Genomic DNA, 5,000 nt, shown 5'->3' with positions numbered 1-5,000 from the left:
TTTTATTTGGGATACTGTTATTGTATCTAAAAATTGGGGAAATGTGTGACGGAAAGGTTCGTCATTATTGTGATGAGGATTTCAATAATAGTAATGATATCAATAATATTAATGATAATAATAATCATAATAATAATGATGATAATGATGGTAACATTAATGGTACTGATAATGATGATAATAATGATAATAGTAATAACAATATTAACATTATCAGAACAGTAGTAATAATGATAAGAAATAAGAATGAATGGTATTAGCAGTCATCACCATCATCATTCTGGAATCACGCAAGATCACAATATATCCATGAAAATACCCTGCTTTTATCTCAGGGAGCTTCGCCAAAGAAACGCCGTAAATCTAAGGGTTCATTATCTGACACATAATGCTAAGGGGTCTGCAGCATCTCAAGTACTAATAGCAGCGGCATGAAGCATCCTGAGAGAAATAAAAGAAATCATTCACACTTTTGGATGTCCCAAAGGTTCAATGAACCGCCATAGGAGTGTAATAGGGAGGGGGGGGGGGTTAAGGTGGAAGGGATTAGGGAAATAGAGGGGAAGTGGAGGAAATGCGAGAGGGAGTAGGGGTCGCGGTGGATTTAGGGAGTAAGAGAGTAGAGAAAAGAGGGGGGGAGGGTTGGGAGTGGAAATGGAGGTAGGTAGTGGTGGTGCATAGAGGGTAGGAGGGGGGGGGGTAGGGAGTGGAAATGTTGAGCAAGAGAGTAGAGAAGAGGTAGGGAGTGATGGAGCAAAGAAGTGGAGATGGAAGAGGTGGTGGGAGGGAATGGTAGAGTAGAGAGGGAAAGTAGGAAAAGGGGAAGAAATGGAAGAGAGGGGAGATAGACAAAGGGATGGATGGAGTGAGAATGGAATATCGATAAGCACAAGGACAAGAGCTTCGCGTGTGTTAGCAAGAAGAATCTCAAGAAGAATGTATGCCGGAGGAGCATTTTTTTCATCGTTAATGAAGATACATTACAACACGCTTGGTTGAAGCCATTACTTTATTGGCTATTTTGGCAATGTTTAAGTATTGGATTAATGTAAAGGCTTTTGTGTTACTTGAGTGATGTATTGTGACATGAAAAATAAAGACCTGATGATATACATAAGTAGATAATGCAGTCATTACAAGGGTAGATACTATATGAAGTAAGGCTGTGGGTGCATCTAGATATATTTAAAGCATTTCATATCTAAGAGTGATTCTGATATAAATATCATTTTCATGCTACCTCTCTCTCTCTCTCTCTCTCTCTCTCTCTCTCTCTCTCTCTCTCTCTCTCTCTCTCTCTCTCTCTCTCTCTCTCTCTCTCTTTCTCTCTCTCACTCTTTCTCTCTTTCTTTCTGTGTGTGTGTGCGTGTGTGTGTGTAAATGTTTGTGGGTATTTGTGTGTGTGGGAGAGTTCCGCGAATATATCCATTATCTGATTTCAAGAAAGTGATAGTAAACTCCATTGAGCAATGCAATATCTGCGCCACTGAAATTGCTCCCAGCTCCTAAAAAAAAGAAAAATGTATGCAACATTCGGTCGTTCCGTATGCAGTTTACAATGATTCGTATCCGTGTGTGCAATAGCATGCATATTAAGTCGTAAAGTGGAGTTTATTATCACTTGGAATCAAGTAAGGAATACAGTTTTTGTGTATATGTGGGTTTACGATTAATTGAAGTAAGAGCAAAATCGAAGCTTCGGTGATTTAGACTTGTTGATATTTTCTTTATACGGATGATCTCTTCGCTTCTTGCTGTTGGAGATATTAGATTAGATTAGTGCATATATATATATATATATATATATATATATATATATATAGATATATATATATATATATATATACATATATATACATATATATATATATATATACATATATATACATATATATATATATATACATATATATATACATATATATATACATATATATATATATATATATATATATATATATATATACCCATGCACACACACACACACACACACACATAACAAATGTGACATATATATTCAACTTTATCACTATGAATAACAAAAGACTGTCTCAACCCACTACATGAGAACAGAATTTAACTCCTGTTAAGCAACAACCGCTTCCCAGGAATTGAATGACCTTCAAACCACAAACGACAAACGGCATGATAACAGTTACATTAAATCAGAAAAAAACGGTACTGCGGTACTGCAATAGCGGTAAAATATGACTATTGCAAAAACTGAAAATAACAACGAAAATAATCGTCGAATGCATGACACTGCAAGTATAATATTACACGTACGCTATTGTTCTCGTTAAAACAAGATTCTCAAATAGTTCTGTGAAGATCATGCAGTACACACACACACACACACACACAGACACACACACACATTCACACAAACAGGCACACATACAGTGAGTGTGTGTGTGTGGGGGGGAGGAGGGGTCGCGTGCGTGTATGCACGCATGTGGATAGCAAAAAGAATAAGAATGCGTAATGCACTTTCTCTCACTCTCTCTCTCTCTACTTCTCACTCACTCACTCTGTCTGTCTCTCTTTCTCTCCATCTCTCTCTCTATATTTCTAACTCACTCACTCACTCTGTCTATCTCTCTTTCTCTCCATCTGTCTTTCTTTCTCAATCTCTCTCTCATTCTCTCTCCCTCTCCCTCCCTCTCTCTATCTCTTTCTCTCTCTCTCTCTCTCTCTCTCCCTCCCTCTCTCTCTCTCTCTCTCCCTCCCTCTCTCATTCTCTCTCTCTCTCTCTCTCTCTCTCTCTCTCTCTCTCTCTCTCTCTCTCTCTCTCTCTCTCTGTCGCTCTGTCTCTCTCTCATTCTCTTTCTCTCTCTCTCTCATTCTCTTTCTGTGTGTGTGTGTGTGTGTGTGTGTGTGTGTGTGTGTGTCTCTGTCTTTCTCTCTCTCTGATGCTCTATCTCTCTCATTCTCTCTCTCTCTCTCTCTCTCTCTCTCTCTCTCTCTCTCTCTCTCTCTCTCTCTGTCGCTCTATCTCTCTCATTCATTCTCTTTCTCTCTCTCTCTCTCTCTCTCTCTCTCTCTCTCTCTCTCGTTCCCTGATTCTCATACAAACACACACAAAGGTTACATTGAAATAACCAAACTGAAATGCATTTTAAATACACTCAAATGAAATCCTCTACTTTGCCACGCGCCATCATTGGAGGAACTTCCGGAAACTTCAGGAAAACAATGTAGTATTATGATAATGATTGTGACGGTGATGATTATAAAAATGATAACAATTATGAGAATGATGAGCTTGACAGTAAAGAGATGATTATGATATTAATAGTAGTAAAAAATATAATATTGGTGAGGATAATAGTAAGGAAGAAAATAATGGAGCCTAATAGATAATCATGAAACAATGAAAAAAATAAATAAATAAAAAAACAATAATGAAGACAATGAAGATGATGATTGTAAGGAGGGGGGAGGGAGATAATGATCATGTTAACGAGAAAAAAAAATGATGTAATAATAGTAATGACACCAATTAGCAAACTCGTTCGCCGACACAAGCAAGACTTCCAACAGCGTAAAGGAAGCCAATTACAAGAAGCACTCAGGGTTGATGGACTAATCTTCTAATATTGACAATTTTAAAGTCGTTTTGGAGGAAACAATTTTTCGGGAATGATGTCGGAAAACATCCTCTCGACTGGAAGTTGATTGTTTAACCACAGGAAGCGAGTGGCTCGTGTTTGCTCCTTTTCCTTCTTCTCTCGGATCTCTTGGCTTTTGCTTTCCTGTTGTGTTTGTTGATATTGCTGGTTTGTTGTAGGTTTATAGTGCTTCTTCATTTCTTGGTTATTGTGTCTTTAAATAGTGAGGCTGTTTGTAACGAATCAGGCATGGAAGAATAAAACACTCGTAAATATGTAAATAGAGGCGCGCACATACCACACTACATCACACACACAAACACACATACCACACACACCATGCCAAACAGACATACACACACAAATCAACATACACTTATTTCTGCCTTCATTTTTTCTTCGTGGACTATGAAGCTTATTTAAAGATATTTATATTCATAATACAAAATATTAATCTTTTCTTTTCTGCAAATGGCCCATAAACCATCACCAAAATTGATAGCACGTGTAAGTATTCACAATGCAAATTCTAGAATAATGATATTTTGATATGATTCTGTCACCGATAGGGTGAAAAAAAGGATAGAAAAACAGCTATCACATCAAGTGTCTATAAAAGGAGAATATATATAGAATGATAAGTCACGTGATCATAAAAAAAGAAAGAAAAAAAAACTTTCAACGGAATTGCTGTCGGAGTTTCGCCTCATTATTACTGTTCTCGTTTATCTTCTTGTTCTTGTTCTTCTTATGTTCTCCATTATCATCATATCATCGTTATTATTATCATCATTGCCATTAGAAATATTATCATTCACATAATTATTATATTTTTTATCATTATTATGATCATATCATTATTTCTCTTATCATTATTATTATCATTATCATGAACATTATCATTACTAATACTTTTTAGGATCAGTATTATCATATTACAATTATGATCATTATTATCGTCATTATTATTTTTATCATTAATATCATCACAAATATGAGCATATTTGTTATTTCAATTATTACTATTATCATAATCATTATTGGCATTATGATTATTATCATTATCATCATTATAGTTATCATCATTATTATAAACCATTATAAGAGTGATAATGATAAAATGCATAATAATGATAATGACAAAAACGATAATGATACAGATGATGATGATGATGAAGATGATGATGATGATGATAAAGATGAAGATGAAGATGAAGATGAAGAGGATGATGATGGTGATGGTGATGATGAGGGTGATGATGATGAAAGAAGTGATTATGATAACAAAAATATCAATGATGATGACAATAATAGTAATATTAATGATGACGCTAAAGAATTATGCTATCAATATCATTACCAGTAACAACAGTTAACAATAACGATAAC

General features: G+C 35.5%; 1 protein-coding gene across 3 annotated transcripts in view; it reads right to left on the bottom strand.

Moving 5' to 3' along the window:
* The window catches only part of LOC122249891 (lachesin), an 81,011-nt gene that overhangs the window by 15,038 nt on the left and 60,973 nt on the right, over positions 1-5,000 (bottom strand). The gene's annotated exons all lie outside the window — the stretch shown is intronic.

Source organism: Penaeus japonicus, unplaced genomic scaffold (assembly GCF_977035675.1).
Source record: "Penaeus japonicus unplaced genomic scaffold, GWHDUDI00000001_assembly GWHDUDI00000009, whole genome shotgun sequence".
Taxonomy (NCBI): Eukaryota; Metazoa; Arthropoda; class Malacostraca; order Decapoda; family Penaeidae; genus Penaeus; species Penaeus japonicus.
Note: the sequence above shows the minus strand (reverse complement) of the source record. Positions and strands in the feature narration are given on the sequence as shown.